This window comes from Aythya ferina, assembly GCF_964211825.1.
Source record: "Aythya ferina genome assembly, chromosome: 1".
In the NCBI taxonomy this organism is placed as follows: Eukaryota; Metazoa; Chordata; class Aves; order Anseriformes; family Anatidae; genus Aythya; species Aythya ferina.
In genome coordinates, this window is record NC_140296.1 from 207,449,917 (window position 1) to 207,467,161 (window position 17,245).

General features: G+C 48.8%; 3 long non-coding RNA genes across 8 annotated transcripts; all 3 read left to right on the plus strand.

Annotated features, from left to right (window-relative positions):
* The first annotated feature begins 1,646 nt into the window (after positions 1 to 1,646).
* LOC311430477 lies at positions 1,647 to 4,972 on the plus strand. Of its 3 annotated transcripts, none has more exons than XR_014688827.1 (4): positions 1,647 to 1,707; positions 3,330 to 3,370; positions 3,641 to 3,694; positions 3,795 to 4,972. It is a non-coding gene; the product is annotated as an uncharacterized lncRNA (long non-coding RNA). The 3 variants fall into 3 exon arrangements; XR_014688828.1 differs by lacking the exon at positions 1,647 to 1,707 and adding an exon at positions 2,455 to 2,503; XR_014688829.1 differs by lacking the exon at positions 1,647 to 1,707 and adding an exon at positions 3,111 to 3,242.
* Positions 4,973 to 5,566: 594 nt separating this feature from the next.
* Positions 5,567 to 6,810, plus strand: LOC311430481. Its single transcript, XR_014688834.1, has 4 exons — positions 5,567 to 5,676; positions 5,798 to 5,847; positions 6,233 to 6,326; positions 6,436 to 6,810. It is a non-coding gene; the product is annotated as an uncharacterized lncRNA (long non-coding RNA).
* A 478-nt stretch (positions 6,811 to 7,288) lies between these two features.
* On the plus strand, positions 7,289 to 16,098 carry LOC311430476. Of its 4 annotated transcripts, XR_014688825.1 has the most exons (8): positions 8,207 to 8,479; positions 9,947 to 10,048; positions 10,734 to 10,832; positions 11,580 to 11,653; positions 12,084 to 12,229; positions 13,305 to 13,702; positions 14,495 to 14,593; positions 15,782 to 16,098. It is a non-coding gene; the product is annotated as an uncharacterized lncRNA (long non-coding RNA). The 4 variants fall into 4 exon arrangements; XR_014688823.1 differs by lacking the exons at positions 8,207 to 8,479; positions 14,495 to 14,593; positions 15,782 to 16,098 and adding exons at positions 7,289 to 7,418; positions 7,617 to 7,655 and having other exon boundaries at positions 13,305 to 13,994; XR_014688824.1 differs by lacking the exons at positions 14,495 to 14,593; positions 15,782 to 16,098 and having other exon boundaries at positions 8,150 to 8,479; positions 13,305 to 13,994.
* Positions 16,099 to 17,245: the final 1,147 nt, after the last annotated feature.

The following is a 17,245-nucleotide window of genomic DNA, read 5'->3' on the forward strand; positions in this document are numbered from 1 at the left end:
GGGGCCGCGCATGCGCGGTGGGGTCCGGTGGCGCCCCCTGCCGCCACCTGCTGGTGGTGAAGGGGTACTGCAGGCAGCCGGGGGGCGCGCATGCGCGGTGGGGCCCGGGGGGCGCCCTCTGCCGCCACCTGCTGGTGGGAAGCGAGTACTGCAGGCTGCCGGGCGCCACGAATGCCGCATGACGCCCGTGGGCACCCTCTGCCGCCATCTGCTGGTGGAAAACGAGTACTGCAGGCGGCCGGGGGGCGCGCAACGCGCGGTGACGCCCGCGGGCGCCCTCTGCCGCCACCTGCTGGTGGGAAGCAAGTACTGCAGGCGGCCGGGGGACGCGCATGCGCCGTGGGGTCCGGTGGCGACCTCTGCCGCCACCTGCTGGTGCAAAACGAATACTGCAGGCGGCCGGGGGACGCGCATGCGCGTTGGCACCCGCGGGCGCCCTCTGCCGCCACCTGCTGGTGGGAAAGGGGTACTGCAGGCGGCCGAGGGGCGCGCATGCGCGTTGGCACCCGCGGGCGCCCTCTACCGCCACCTGCTGGTGGGAAGCGAGTACTGCAGGCGGCCGGGGGGCGCGCATGCGCGGTGACGCCCGCGGGCGCCCTCTGCCGCCACCTGCTGGTTTTAATCGGGTACTGCAGGCGGCCGGGGGGCGCGCATGCGCGGTGACGCCCGCGGGCGCCCTCTGCCGCCACCTGCTGGTTTTAATCGGGTACTGCAGGCGGCCGAGGGGCGCGCATGCGCGGTGACGCCCGCGGGCGCCCTCTGCCGCCACCTGCTGGTTTTAATCGGGTACTGCAGGCGGCCGGGGGGCGCGCATGCGCGGTGACGCCCGCGGGCGCCCTCTGCCGCCACCTGCTGGTTTTAATCGGGTACTGCAGGCGGCCGGGGGCCGCGCATGCGCGGTGACGCCCGCGGGCGCCCTCTGCCGCCACCTGCTGGTTTTAATCGGGTATTGCAGGCGGCCGGGGGGCGCGCATGCGCGGTGGGGCCCCGGGGGCGCCCTCTGCCGCCACCTGCTGGTGGAGAACTAGTACTGCAGGCGGCCGAGGGGGGCGCATGCGCGGTGAGGCCCGGGGGCGCCCTCTGCCGCCTCCTGCTGGTGGAAAACGAGTACTGCAGGCGGCCGAGGGGCGCGCATGCGCGGTGGGGCCCGGGGGCGCCCTCTGCCGCCTCCTGCTGGTGGAAAACGAGTACTGCAGGCGGCCGTGGGGCCGTGCATGCGCGTTGCTTATTACGTCGTTGTTTTTTTTGCTGTGTAATTTCCTACGCTCCTAGATTTTTCTTCATATGTAAATCACACAGAATCACAGATCTTCTAGGTTGGAAGAGACCTCAAGATCATTGAGTCCAACCTCTGACCTAACACTAACGTTTGAGCTAATTCCCGTGGAAAATATTTCATTTACTTTCTTGGTTGTATTGTCCTTTCTATGTTCAAAGCTGAGGCATAAATACGGTAAATTTTGCTTCTAGAAACACCCCAGTTCTTTTGTCTGCACTCTGCATGCTGTAAACTAGGGATAGGCACAAAAAAAACCAAATAAATAAATAAATAAAAGAACACAGCTGCTGCTGCTCCTGCTCTCTTTCTTGTGGTTTGCCCCCTCCTCTTTCCCAGGTGATTGGGTTTGGGTGCTGGGCGGGGCCAAATGGTATAGGAGCCCCAGGCATGCCATCAGAGAGCTCCTTCTGCCCGGGCTGCTCTTTGGGGTCAGTGCTTTGTTGATGCTTCTGTTAGCTACATGCAGGGTTCTTTTGGTGGGTCAGGGTCTGGTACGATCTTTTAGAGGAAACCGATCTAGTAGTATGTGCATTTATTGCTTGAAGCTCTTTGGAGGTGATTAATTGTTATAGCACATTTATGGATAGGATGTCAATGTTATTTTGTGCGTTTGCTTTGTTGTTCTAGGTCCCTCGTGATTTTTGCAGGGTTACAGGGCAGATGCCACCAGATCTACCCCTTTTGTTGTTTTTGTTTTGTTTGATTTTTTTTTTTCTTGATTTTTCTTTTTCTTTTTTGGAAGGGGGTTTGGGATTTGAGCATCTCAATTTTGCGGGTTTGGGATTTGAGCGTCTTAATTTATTGGGTTAGGGGTTTTAGGCATAGGACTTCAGGGGTTTAGTGTGGTAAATAGTTTGGGTTAGGTCCGTAGGGGTTTCGAGGATGTTTAGGGATAGGGCTTGAGGCTTTTTTGTGTAAGGGCGGGAAGGGCTAGGGTTACAGTGAGCGCTGTTAAATGTAGTTCTCGAAAACTCGGCCTCTGATTGGCCGTGCTGGCTGTCCAGGGAATTCTGGTAGGTGTAGTTTTCCGGCACCAGGCTTCCGGTAGGCCGTGTTGACTGCCCGGAGCATGCCGGGAGATGTAGTTCTGGGACTCCGAACTTCCGGGAGGCCATGTTGGGTGCCCGGAGCATGCCGGGCAATGTAGTTCTGGGACTCCGGACCTCCGGGAGGCCATGTTGAGCGCCCAGAGCATGCCTGGAAATGAAGTTCTCGGGAACCAGGGTTGGGCTTAGGGACTAGGGCTGGGGCTAGGGTTAGAGTTTAGGGTGAGGGTTGGGGTTAGGGTTAGGGCTAGTGAATGCTGGTTCTCTGTGTTTGCAGATGACGGTGAGCGTGTTTAAACTAATTCCAGTTGAAGAAGTTTCAGTTACTTGCTTGGTGCCGTTATCAGTTCAACATTAAAAGCTGCAGCAAAAGCAAAAGGGGATTTTTGCTTCTAGAAACACCACAGGTCTCTTGTCTGCTCTCTGAATGTTTTTGAGATAAAACAGATTTTAAAAAACAAAGGAAAGGAAAGGAAAGGAAAACAAAACAAAACAAAACACAGCTGCTCCTTTTGCTCTCTTCCTACTTTCATGTGCTTTGCCCCTCCCCTTTCCCAGGTGATTGGGTTTGGGTGCTGGGCGGGGCTAAATGCTATATGAGCCCCAGGCATGCCATCAGAGAGCTCCTTCTGCCTGGGCTGCTCTTTTGGGGACAGTGCTTTGTTTTTCCTTCTGTCCGTTGCAGGGTTGTTTAGGCAGGCTGGAGTCTATGGATTTCTGGATTTTAAGTGCTTGGAATTCACTTAGGAGAGGGATGTTTAGTAGGGGCTGCTGGCTCAGTTTGGGGCGCGGTTGTCACTGCAGTTATTTTCCTACAGCCAATAGAGTAAAATTCCAGTTTGCCTTTTAGAGGTGCTATAAGTGGGTAAAGAGAACAGATGGAAGCGTGTGCCACGTGGGGTAGGCAAGCGGCTGAGGTACAGGAGGGGATGAGAGCATGTGATTTTTTTTCTGGGGATGAAATGGACTCAATTTTGTTGGTGTATAATCTGTTCTGCTCCTAGATTTTTCTTTCAATGTGAAGAAAAGTTTGAGCTAATTCCAGGTAAGAAAGTTCCAGTTACTTGCTGGGTCGTATTGTCCTTTTAATATTCAAAGCTACAGCAAAAGCGTGGGGATTGTTGCTTCTAGAAACACCCCAGTTTTCTTGTCTGCACTCTGCATGCCGTTGAGCTAAAGCAGACTAAAAAATAAATAAATACAGGAAACACACACACAAAAAACAACAATAACAAAAACAACAACAACAAAAAAAACACACCATTGGGTGATGTGTTGTGAACGCAACGATCATTTAATCCCTTTGTTTTCCCAGGTGGTGTGGATGATACTGGTTGCAGTGTTGGAGCTTGGATTTGGAGAGGAACAGGTGAGCATAGTTGTATGTTGCATCAGCAGTAGTCAGCATTGTGGAGAAGGTGGGCATCATGACCGGCATGCTAGTGAATGCTGGTACTCTGTTTTTGCAGCTGATGATGAGCCTGGCAATTGACTAAGATGACGACCAGTGCCTGTGCATTTCTTGAGGCGGAGGGAATTTACCATGCAGCAACCTGAGAGCTAAGTTGGGGGGCACCTGGTATTTGCATATCTGGGGTGGCTAATGGGAGCTGGGAGCCAGAGCAGCGTGGAGCCAGCTGGCTGAAAATACTTGGTGCCGCTGCGAGGGTGGTTCAGGCTGGGTCACGTTCAGGCTGCTTGTGGCTGGGTCACCAGGCTAATAGAAGCAGCGGGATTATTTTGTAGCGTGAGTGCGTGCGCCAGGCAGGACAGTTTCCTTCTGTTCGTCTGTCCTGTAGTGTTGCTTCTGCAATGTCTGTTCTGTGCTTCTCGGGTCTTGATATCCTTCTAGCTTTTTACGCTGGACAGACCAGACAGGCGACTTGGTAGCGGTGCTGAAGGGCCTCAGTGCTTGTTTTGTCATCGTGGCTCTGATCCGAGCACTTCTTGTCTTGCAGTCGCTGCTTGAAGTGCAGTTCTGTTTCAGGTCTCGTGCATCATATTCGGTTTGAGATCGCATCTGTTTCCATCCTCGCTCTTGTGGAAGTCATCTGGGCCGCATCAGGAGCTCTTGCTTGGGAATTGATTTCCTAAGCGTCGTCTTATGTGATTAAGGAGGTATTGGGGAGGCAAGGACAGTCCCCAGACAAGGACTGTATATCTCGAAACAAGACACCGGAACTCACGATAAGGAAGCGGCAGACGGACAGAGAAACAAATGTAAGGACTATAAATCTCAAAACTGGACGTTGGAATTCATTATAAAGACACAACAAAGGGAAGAATTAGCAACAGCCAGCTCTTGCGATTAAGAAACATGCCAACTCAGCGGATTCCTGACCAAAGGTGAAAAGTACAATGTGAGGAAGACTCGGGGTCTTCCTCCCAAAGACCCCTGCCCACGTCCCAAAGGCCCCTGCCCACAGTTCTTGGGAGGCTCTACTCAGGCGCAAGGTGCCAAAAGGCTAATTAGCATGAGAAGCGAGGGAAGGCGGGGGTAGGCAATGAATATGTATAGGCGCCGGTAGAATATTGATAGATTGATTGTATAAATTCAAGACTGCTTTCTGCTTTGGGTATGCACGATAGGTGGAGAGATCCCCCCGTGCATCCAGCGCTGCAATAAAGAATATACCGCTTAAAGGAATTTCGGCTTCGATCTTTGAATCATATGGGGTTTTCAGTCCCCATCCTTCTGGTCTCTTGTCTTGAAGGAAGGCTTTTTAGGCCTCCATCACCCCAGTTCTGGCAGTGTCTTCCAGTCGCGTGTCGTGACATTTGAGTCTCTCCTTGGGTCTGGTGCAGAGCACCTGTTGTGACTTGCTGTTGCCATAGGGCTTCCCTCCGGGGGTCACTTTTTCTTGCGCCTTGTGTTGTGTGTTTTGTTTGTAGTGTTTGTGGCGTGGCTGTGTGTGTATGTGTTTGGTCTGGAGCTGTCCTGCCTGGCAGTTAGTGATGACAGCTAACGTGGCAGTGCATGGGTGTGCTAATACATTGTCCGGACTGTGTTGGCGAAGACATCTGGTCTGCCTCTGCGCACGTACTGAAGGGCAGCAGGCACAGTCATCTCTGTGGTGTTTGTCAGATGTGCGTGTGGGGGGGAAGAGTTGAGCTGCTTGTGAGCAGCTGCTCGCATAGTGCTTGAACGGTGTGCTTGAGGAGGAGGTCTGTGGAATCTTGAAAGCTTACAGATAAGGGGTTTTTGAAACTTTTATTTTTATTTCTCTCCTGTCCCCAGTAGAGTGTAAACCTTTGGAGGAACCTGTCACAGGAAAGAGCTCCTTCCGGAACTGTTCAGCGCTCCGTAGGCAGCTCGGTGACTGGCTTGGTCTACTCCTGAGGTGTGCTGAGGTATGGGGGCTGCTGTTTTGAAATGATAATATTGTAAACGGGGTCCCTTTGTGTTGTTGAGGGATGGGTGCTAATGCTGGCAGCTGAATGATTATCTTGTGACCGTTTTCATTTGTTAAAGCTGAAACACAGTGTACAACGCGGGACTTGACCGGAGCTGCTTTTGGCAAGGTGAGCGATGAACAGATGTAGCAGGTACTTTAGGGGTGCAGTTGTCACTGCAGTTACTTAACTGCACAAAGTACAGTAAAAATCCTGTTGATATTTCAGGGGTGTTGTAGCTGGCCTAAGAGAGCAGATGGAAGCATCTGCCTCGAGGGCAGGTGAGGGAGCAGAGGTTAGGGAGCAGATGAGAGTAACTGTCCCAGCTGTGCTGTGGCTTTGGATGCTGCTTCAGCCTATGCTTTTCTTTTTGTTTCACAGGTGTGTCGCACAGGCTCAGAGGGGCCAAGCTGCACTCTGAAGAGCAGCACGGGAAGGGCGGGCTGTTTGTGAGCTGGATTGGAGCAGAACTGCCAAGTAGCACGAGGTGACTGCGAAGGGTCTTGCTTTGCAGGTGCCATGGCAGGCTCTCCGCAGAAGCGGTTGAGGATTTGAGAAGAGGTTGCAGATCATCGAGGAGCGACACGTGCAGGGACGGCTTGAAAACGGTATGGCTGCTTTCTCTTCTGTTTATCAGGTGTCCCAGGCGACGTGGGCTGTGATGTTAGCCTTTAGGATCGGAACAAAGCAGGTGCTGATGGCGGTCTTCTTCGGTAGGCAAAGAGGTGCCCGAAGCCCCCTCCTGTGCAGCCTGAGCACGCCTCGCTGAGGATGAAGCTTGCTTTCCAGCAGTTCTGGAAACTGTGTTGAGGCTGAAATGCTGCGTCTGTGTTCGGGTTGGGGTTGCACCTTGGTGAGTGTAGGGATGGGTTTTAAGTGGGTGCAGCGGAGGGCCCGGCCCCAGTGTCCTGTAGTGTGTTTTGACCCATCAGCATAGCCTTTTGGTTCTCAGATAGCCTGCTGAAGTAAGTGATTTTTGCTGCGAGTGGAACGGAATTGATTTTGTTGGCGTATAATCTGTTCTGCTCCTAGATTTTTCTTTCTGCGTAAATAAAAGTTTGAGCTAATTCGAGCTGAAAAAGCTTCAGTTACTTGCTTGGTTGTGTTGTCCTTTCAATATTCAAAGCTGCAGCGAAAGCATGGGGATTGTTGCTTCTAGAAACACCCCAGTTCTCCTGTCTGCCCTCTGCATGCTGTTGAGCTAAGCCTTATAAATAAGTAAATAAACCACAGCTGCTGCTCCTCCTCTTTCTACTTTCATGTGCTTTGCCCCTCCCCTTTCCCAGGTGATTGGGTTTGGGTGCTGGGTGGGACCAAAAGGTATATGAGCCCCAAGTATGCCGTCAGAGAGCTCCTTCTGCCTTCTGGGCTGCTCTTTGGGGGTAAGTGCTTTGTTTTTCCTTCAGTCAGTTGCCGGGTTCTCTAGGCAGGCTGGAGTCTATGGATTTCTGGAATTCTAAGGGCTTGGAATTCACTTCATAGAGGGATATGTAGCAGAGGTTGCTGGCTCTACTTTTTTTTTGGGATGGTGGGATACGCTCCTGTGTTTGATCTGTATTTTAATCTCTAGATGAATCAACCCACTTGTGTAACTCTCCAGAGGACTAAAACCAGCTTGATGACATGCTACAAGAGGCTTGACCGTGTTGGTGCAGTATTACCAGGAGACTGAGCAGGGTCACCTTTTTCATCTGCAAAGGGTATGTCTGCCATTACCCCTGCCGGGGCTGCTATGCATTCATGGCCTTGTGGCATTTGTGGACTTCAGTTTGTTTGTTTGTTTGTTTGTTTGTTTGTTTTATTTGTCTGGCTCTGGTCTCTGTGTTTGAGTCCTCTGCATGTGCCGCACTGTTTGCGTATCCATTGTGGATGTGACCTTCTCTCTTTGTTTCTTGTAGCTCAGGGCGTAGGCACGGAAGCTTGAACGAAGCATGAGGGTGAGTGGACAGCAGTGGGGGCCCCGAGTTGCTCGGTGGACTGTGTGAGTCTGCTTCAGCCGTCGGGCCGGCTTTGCAAGTGCCTTGCGACAGCAGAGTACGTCTCCTGCCACGTTTCTGACACGTGCCAGACGTCAGCGGTTCCAGGGTTCCAGTTCCTGAAATGCTGGAGATGCTCGGAGCACGAGAGGAGCTGGGGCGGCTTCGGGGGGCTGGGGGAGAGGGGACAGGGGAGAGGGGGGGCGGCTGCGGCGGCGGGGGGGGGCAGAGAGGGCAGCAGGAGGAGGTGCCGTTGCGTGCGCGTGGCCGACGCCCCTCTGGATTGGCTGGAGTGCTCCGTCCCGAGGCATGCTGGGAGCTGTAGTTCTGCGCTGCCGGGCGGCCACGTGGGCTCCGGGCTGCGCGGCCGGGCCGGGGCCGGGCCGGGGCCGGGCCGTGCGCGCCGGGAGGCGCAGGTTGCCGCTGGCGGCGAGCGCGGTTGCCGGCGGTGAGGCGAGCGAGAGCCTCCGGGGGTGCCTCCTCGGAGCGTCGGGCCGGGAGGGGCGGGGGGTGTTGAGGCCGGGCGCGGGTCCTCGCTGCGCTTGATCGTTGGGCTGCGCCGCGCCGCGCCTCGGAGGCTTTCCTCTCCCTGCGTCCTGACAGCCGGCTCTCTCCTTGTGCTGCGGTTCACCGGGGCAGAAGCAGCTCCCCGCCGCTAGGACCCCTGCGGGGTTTGTTGCCGAGCGAAGGTGGCGCACCGGGTAAAGCGAGGAAAGCCGCAGCTGGCGTGCTGCGGTCGCAGGGTTCTCAGGAGAGAGAGCAGCCCGTCCGTCCCGACTGCCCAGGTAAGTCGCAGCGACCTCGGGGTGGAATCAAGGCGTGCTCGTAAGCTTCCTGCAGCCCCGGCTCCAAGGCTTCATTGAATTTGCGGAAGCGCGAGCTGCTCGGCGCTGGGAAGCGCAAAGGGAAGGAAGGCACGTAGTGCCTGCCGAGTCGTAGTAGCCTCTTAGACCTAGAATGAACTGGCCTGTCAGGCTCTGTCTGTTGCTCAGTCTTTGGTACGAGAGGCTAAACTTTGTCCCGCCTCAGCTTTCGGAGTTGTCCTAGGAATAGACCGGTGCTTGCGGGGCTTTCCAGGACGCTGGTTGCGGTCAGTGAGGACAGACGTGAGAGGCAATTTCTGTCTGTCTGTCTGTCTGTCTCTTGGTTATGTCCCAAGAGTTTTTTGCTTGAACTGTGTGCAATAAAGGAGGCCTTGGGCCTGTACTGAGCAGCGAGAGAGAGCAAAGCTCTGCGTAAGCACTGGCCGTGGCAACGTTGCTTGGGAGTTGAGCGGCTGGGGGTCTTTCCAGAGGTGGGGGGTCTTCCCAGCGGAACTCGGTACGCAGGCAGAAACGTGACCTTCGAGGTCTTTGTTTGTCTTGCGCTGCAGCTGTGGTATTTGCCCCATAACTGTATGGAGTTGCTGAATTCTAGAGGGGATGATGATAGAGACGTCCCTGGTTCAGCCTTTTTTTGCCGCAGTCCTTGCAGAAGTTGTGGAAAAATGAGTAGTATCCTTCTCTTTAAGTTCACCTTTTAAAGAGTTCTTCCTGCAGACTCCTGTCTCCGTGGTTTAGGTACGTGATTTGTGTGAAACAGAGCCAGGCTTTCCTGTTAACGAGTGCCCTGATTGAAATTCCCTGTTGTTGGAGAACAAGAACCATCAGTGGTGCTTGGCAGTTTAAAACCTCTTGGCTTACGCAAAGGCTAACTTGCCAAAGCGAATGGGAAGTAGCCTAAAGTTCAGTAAATGCGCTGAATAGAAAAGGCCGTCTTCTTGACGGGAAAAGAGCTTTGCAGAACGTGAGCTTTGTTTCCCGTAGGGCTCCCTGCTTGCCCACCTGTTCAGCGATTACTGCAGGCTTTGACTGGTCCCCTCAGGCCCAATATCGCACACGTGCTGTGCTGCAGACGGTGCCTTAGCTTCCTTGCCGTCTCGTGCTGCGTTACTTGTACCTGCGGAAAACTTACTTCAGTGTCACAGAAACCCCGTGGGAAGCGTTCCCGACTCACGCCGGTAGGACCATCCCGTCGCGGCTGGTAAAATCCAGGAGCAGGACGATGCTTGGAAGAACGTCACCTATGGAGGAGAAGACAACAGTCTCCTTCCTGTTAGGCAACAGGTTTCCAAGACTGGTTTCCCCACCCCCCTGTGCGTTTTGAAGGAGGCAGTCCCTAAGCTGATGCAATCCAACTATCCAACTGCATCTAAGATGCTGGTTGTTACTTCCATAAGCTATAAAGGAACTTAATGTGTTCTGTGTTTTTAGGTCGAGGCTCGTGTGCGTGAGTTTGGCTTGTCGCGATGGCCGGTGTAGATGATCGCTCACGTGCCCCAAAGCTCCTTGTGCTGATGCTGGATCTGCCCCACGGTAAAGGACCGCATGCTGTGTGTTCAGCTTTTCTTCCTTACCGTGTCGTCCGTATGTATGTATGTATTTACTTCTCTGAAGGAAAGGGTGGATTTTTCGTGGGTCCCTCTGTGCGCGTCTCGAACCAGGCTGCAGTAAATACGCGTAAGCGAGTAGGCTGCTGCAGCGCGTCCTGGACAGTATCAGGGTGCTACTCTGCTAGCAGTGGAGAGCTGGGTGAAGGTGCCCAGGGTAAGGGCTTGTTCTGCCTCAAGTTGAACAGAAAGTTTCAGGAGTTGAGCATCCCAGGGGATGTTTGTGGGACTGCTGTTAGACGATAAAGGTTCGGATGGCTGTCGACGAAGGGGATTTTGTTGGTTCTTTTTCGATAGCTGTTCCTGCCAAAGATCGCGTCGGTCACAAAAGGTAGTAGTAACCTTGCGGTTTCTATGTTCTGTAGCGTTTGTACTAAAATACACTGGCAGATGAATAAATGAGCAGGTACAAATACACGTGACTCTGTAGCTGAGACTAAATAACGTGCAGTTTCTTCTGTGTTTTATCTTTCAAAGCACGTTGTTGCTGAGCGCCTGAGCTTTTTGCTCGCATTACCGAGGAAAGGAATGGCAGTGCTTCTTCCCCCCTCATCTCTCTTTTTTTTTTTTTTTTTTTTTTTCCCCCCTCTCCTCTTCTTCCTCGATGACAGGGACTCGAAATGTTTTCCTCGGATGTCCACGTGAAAAACGAAATAAATAAATAAATGCTGATGGTGAAGACACTGACAGAATTGGGTGACATTTTCAAGGTAGAGGAGGGGCGAAGAATGTGGAAATTCCTGGTACATTAGTGGTGCTCTGTTAACAAAACTGACGTATACGCCACTTGCTGTTCCTAGTTTTTTGGTTTGGTTTTCCTTTCAGTAGTCTCCCCGAAGGCTTTTGCGGACACACGGTGTATCTTTTCTGTTCTTTTCAGTATTCTGAAAAGTATTCAGTATTTCTTTTTCAGTATTCGTTTGTCAGGAAAGACGACCGTGCAATCCGAGGGCTGTGGACAACCATCTACCAGGTGGTTGTTGCAGCCTCCATCGGTCATGTTATTTGTGCTTTTAGCTCGCCCTCTCCTGTATCTTGAGTTGAATTTTTTTTTTTTTTTTTGGCAACACTATGTTTGCAGTGATAGCATTGCTGCCGAGGTATTTTTGACTAAAAATGATCTTAACTGTAGTAGTGAATTCACAGAGTGTGGCTTTGTGTAACGACTCCCGCGATCACAACTTTTTTTTTTTCCTTTGTCACAGATAGGAGGAAAGCTCTTTCCGGAGAGATGGAAAGAAAGTTGTTTCAGAATACGTTCAGAATGTCTGAAGTTGTTTTGGAATTTTTTTTTGTTTTGTTTTTTTTTTTTTTAGTAGTTAACGGTAGTACAGCCCACAGAGCAATTTCTTTGTGCGTGAGAACTCGCGGGTTAACTGAAAGTTACTTGTTTTATTATAAAACTAGGATTTGAAGCCACGGGCATTCAGAAATGCATATGATATGTCTTGTCACAGTCTTCTAGATCAGCTAACCGGAATGAGAACCAATCTTCTGAAAACACACAGGGATATCGTGGGGCAGGATGAAGGTAAATGGACACAATTATTTATTAATATTCTGGTACAGCTATTTAATTCACCTAAGTAGTGTTTCTGTCCTCGGTGTGGGAGAGGAAGTAGACTTTGCATCGTTTCTTGGGTCAGTCGTCCTTCCCTAGATTCCGAAGGAAAAGAATGAAATTTCTGCCTTCTGTCACAAAACATGTTGTGCGTGCTTGGAATTTGAAAATTAAGTTTCATGGGTGAGCTTTCCTGTGCAACAGGATGCAGTAGATGTTCTTATAGTGATGGTGAAAGGAAAGAGGGGCTTTATTTGCCTTTTGCTTTTCCTTTGTTTTGTAGAGGGAGGAAATAGTGATTTCTAGATCTTAAATGCTAACACTGGAAATGGAAGCATGCGAGGCTTGTATTTCCTTAGTCTTAAGGTAGACTAAATTTAGATACCTTGTTCTGCTGCAGACTGCCTTCACGGCGTTCCTGTTGCTCAAAGGGGAAATCATCAGGAGTAGTTGAAAATGATGCCTTCACCCCTTCGGGAGATTGATCCAGATCAACCAAAAAGGCTTCTTCATACACTTGGCAGTCTGTTCAAACAGGATGAGAAGGTAGGAGAAGTCTTGCTATCTGCTGTATCATTATTTGAAAAGTAACTGAATTGTAACACGGAGGCAAATACTCTGGTAGTGAATTGACGAAGCAATTGTTTTTTACTTATATTAAAAAAAAAAAAAAAAGTCTTTTCAGGGTACGATGATAGATGAAGCAGATAAATTTGTTGCTGGGCCTCAGAATAAGATCAAGCGTCCTGGAGAGCCCAATACTCCAGCATCACTAAAGAGAGAAGGCGTAGCACGTCGCCGCTATTGCGACGGCCACAGTCACTGTTGTGACAAACCATGTTGGTGGGAAAGGGCCACCCTGTGCTGCTGGATCTCCGTCACCATATCTGAACCTCAAAGGCATGCCAACAAATAAAGGTGTGTTGGAGTTGTTGTAGTACAGGAACTTGTGTGGTCATAAATGGACATAGTGTGCAGGAAAAAAAAAAAAAAGGTCTCCGTGCTTTCTGTGTTAATTCAAAAGGACACGTAAGTTTTAGAGTTAATTGGGACTGAATTTCTTTGGTCGGCTTAGACAAACAGGCTGTTGCTATAGGTAACGAAGTCCTGAATGAGCAATAATTTGGAACTGTTTCTAAAAAGTGCTGAAACCTTTCACCACGATGGTTTGGCGGTAGCAAGGATTTCATTTCAGCTTTTAATTCTCATTTGTGTATTCTATAGTGGGGAAGGGAGAAGTGGGGAAGGAAAGTGTGTAAAAAAAAAAAAAAAAAAAAAAAATTTTAAATTTCTCACAAATAGTAATTTACCCACCTGTTGCAGCAGAGTCGAAAGAAAAATTTGCTGGAACTGGGGGAAGGAGGGGAAACTTTAGTTTGCTTTAGTCACTGAAATGGGAATACAGCAAATAACTTCACGACAGTCATATGAGACGGTAGCAGCCCAAAAGGAGGTATTCCTGTGGTTGCGTCAAAGGGTGAATAAAACTACTGAAGTGATCTGACAGTGCTGAGTAACTCTCTCCACAGTACTTTCAACAAGAAGGGATGCAGAATAATGTCCTTCTGTGTTTTTTGATCCTGCAGTTATATGCACTACTAAGCTCCTTCTTAATTTTCAGACACTGGTATCAGTACTGTCCAAGATGGTAATGGAGAGAAGAAAGCAGAAAACTGTCAGTTGCTGGAAGAGCAAATTGATGGCTTGTCTGTGCAAATGGCTTCTTCGGTTCCAGCTGTTAAGGGAGAGGATGAAATGTCACCTGGTGACTTAGACTCTCTACATGATGAGTTCAATTGCTTAAATGATGCAAAGATGGCTTGGATCGTAAACCTGGTACCAATGCACTTGTTCGAGGGCCTCTAAATTACAGCGTGGCTGGAGATGACCAAAAACGAGTGATGGAGTCTACTTCTGAATCTGTGCCAAATTGATTTAAAATAACACCTACAATGTTGGAGGGAAGCGATGCTGGTATTAAAATCAGAGTGGTGAAAGAGGTTTGCAAACGTGGAAGAAGTAAGTTCTTTATTAGTGTATTAAAAATAGGCTAGGGGTACAGAAGACTTTTTCTTGAAATGAGGATCTATTTTGAAAATAAAACCTCAGATTTGGAATGATTTTTGATTACTCGTGTACAAGTAGTGGAAGAACAAGAAAGTAAGTACATGTATTCAGAGTCCAACTTTATATCCTCACCGTCCTTACTGCAGCACTCTTAAGCAGGCTTAGTCACAGCACCATTCGTGTTTTCATAGTTGGTTCAGAGAAGAAAACACAGAAACCAATGAAAAAATACTGTTGTTTCACATCTAAGGTGTCCGGTTCATTCTTTTGCGCTACTTTTTTTTTTTTTTTTTGTTAAACTTTATACGAGACAATCGTGCTCATGCTCCACATAGATCGGTCATCTTGTAAAGAGTAGTTATCTTAAACCTCTGCTTTCAAAAATGACAGCTCTAGGTTGAAACATGGCTCGGTATCCCTTTGTTTCTATTAACTGCTGATCATGGCAGCGTGTTCGTGGAGATACAAGGCTTCTCTGCTGATTAAACCTAGTCTGCATTTTCCAAGGGCAGGTGTTTCTAGATACTGCTCTTTTAAGAGAACAAAATTCAGCGTTACATTTGAATATCAGCTAATCGATATCACTTCAAATTATTGGTATGCTGGCTTTTTTTTCTTACGTGCATTACTGTATGCAGAAATGGGAAACTCTAGGCTTTGTTGTTTTTCCTTTGGCTGTTGAGATTTACTGAAAATGCATTTACAAGATCTGTTTCTAATATCTGTTTGGATCTCTTCTTTAAGATCGTGAAAAAAATCTTCTCTCTTCTTGAGGAGGTACGTACAAGGACGGATGGAAACTCAGAAGTATTTCATTGAATTTGCTATAAGGGAAGGAGCAAGGTTTGTATAGATACGAATGATTCGGAGTTAAACGCTAACGTTGTTCATGATAGCAAATCTCAGTCTTTTCCAAAACAAGTGTTTTGTTTTGACATACCTAAATTATTACAGTTTCAGCGGTCAAACTGCCGTTGTATTTTCTGAAGTAAATGGTCGTTACCTAGAGCTGAAGTGTGAAATAGAAAGATACGGGTGGTTATGGAAGAAAGACCCAGAATTTGCGTGGGTTGGGGAAAGATGGCTGTATCAAATTAAATTTGCCATTCTGATGTCAGAAATGAGGGAAGCTCTTCCATGCTGGAAACAGAGAGCCTCCGCTAATACTGTTTGTCGTGGCCAAATAATACTGAGTTATTTAACTGCTGTTTTTGGAAGAAGAAATGAAATTACTTCCCTAGGTTTAAAAATCGTGTCTTAATACAGCACTTAGAGAGAACGCTAGAGGAGCTAGAGTTCAACAGCCTACCCAACAGAGTTAATCAGGTGAACGGTAGATAATAGTGTACCAGCCAGAGGAATACGGACCGGGAATGAGTTTGCTGTGCCGCAGAAGAGTGGAAGAGGACGTAGCTGTTGCCCTCGCCATCCTGGCGGTCAAGTGATCTTACTGTCAGAGTCCGAGAAGAAGCAGCAGAGCTTTAACTTTACGAACCTCTATCGGCAGAAGCTGGGCTGTAACCTTAAGGACGTGCTATGAAAGGTGTGGCTTTTTTCCTGTGGAGGGTGCTCTTTGCTCAACAGGCTGAAAAAAATAACCATTGCTGCCCCTCCTGCAGGTGGTGAGAATTTACTCACTTGAATACTGTCATTAGCCGTTTTACGTGCAATAGGCAGTGGATCGCACTAAAATGGGGCACTGTCAAATGCACACAGTGTCTGCATTGTGGAGAGATCCCATCTGTTGTGTCGTCGTCCCCCCCCCCCCCCCCCCCCCCCCAATAAAAAACCAACCAAACAAACAAAACTCCCAGAAACACCTGCACTGGTAATATTGCATGTTGCCAGCACAGAGACGAGGGCCTTGTTCCCGAGAACTGCTAGCCATGCCTTTAAACTTGAGATTCAGCGTAGATCGAGAGTAAAGAAACTGCTGTTGTGTTAATGAAAGCTAAAGACAGCCCTGTGACTGTTACCACTTGGTGGTTACTAAACAATCTACCTCAGACTCTCTTCTGTTTTTATCTGCAGACATTATGAAAGCGCACCTGAGGCTTCCCAGGTCCCTGACTTCAGTTCTCTTTCCTCCCGTGAGGAGGACGGAGATTCTTCAGGTGGCCTTGCCTTGGCACACGCTGTGCTTTGGAAGCACTAAAAAGAAATGCTTTTAAAAGTGTGCATTTATTTTAATGTTCATACAAAAGAGATTGGTTTTGAACAGTGTTGTTACCGGATCACTAATTTGATATTTTAACTGTATGCATTTTTTTGAACATAGGTGGGGGTGTGTGTGTGTATATGTGTGTGTATATATATATATAAAAAAATAAACCGTTTTATTAATTCTCGTTAAGTGCTGATCTGAGGAGTCTGTAATGGGCAGCGCTGAATTCCTCGAATTGTCTGTCACCAACAGACCGCTAATATTTTTTTGTGAAACCAGTCTGCATATCCTGAAACCCCACTTCTGGTAATAGCTGCGGAATGTGTTTGTTACTTACCTCCCGGTAGCACGTACCCTGGAGCACCTGCCTCATCAGTCAGCTCAGCCTGTACAGGGTGTACATTTTTGCTCCAAGGCTAAAGTGTTAAAGACACCAAGTTCCAGCTTACCAAATCCTTGGTTACCCGAGTTAATATCCTCCCTTCCGTTCCTCTTACTCTTTTGTTCAAAGGTAATGTTGTGAATCACAGAAAATGCAACGAAGACTGGAGCACCTGCACGTAATTAATATTTTCCTTTTAAACGGTAATATGCCAGTAGTAAGTGGCTCTTCAGATAATTTTATTTTCGGTTGTTCTCATTTAAAAACAGTCTCCTGCTCCTTTAACAGCTTTCTTTTAAAAGACAGGTTGAAGTTGTGCTGGCGTTAAGAAGCTCTTCACAAGGTACTGGGGCTGTCCTGAGGATTCCACTTGACCAGCCAGCAGAAGAGGCAGGGAAACATACTTACATTGATGGCCTGAACTTCTCTTCCTATTACTCTTTTTAGTACTAGCCAGCGTGTGTGAGACATCTTTTCCTTCTCCTGTGAAGCAGTGGGCTGGTCTTTCTGGAAGAGGTTGTTTGACCATTGGAATTACACCAGTGAGATTCAAGAAGGAAATAAAATCCAAAAGCAGCAGCGTATCTTTATTACTACGTTAAGTGAGAAAGTGACACTTGGAACGAACTCGTTATAAACAATTCTGAACTCTTTTCTTAGCGGGAACGTACTTGAAAAAAAAAACAAACGAACCACAGGAGTACCTTGGAATACATAGGGCGATTCATCCCTTCAGGATCATTACACGGCAGCTGTATGTCACCACAATACACCTCTTTTGCTTAATGGTGGACTTCTCAGAGGGAATTTACTTGGGTCAGGTATACTGTGTGTATGTGGTTTTATGCACGTAGAACTGCCTGTACTACACTATCTTTTAAATAGGTGGTGGTAAGAGGAGACAGCTTTCTTCTAGTAGATTCTTCCTTAAGTTTCTTTAGTGATTCCG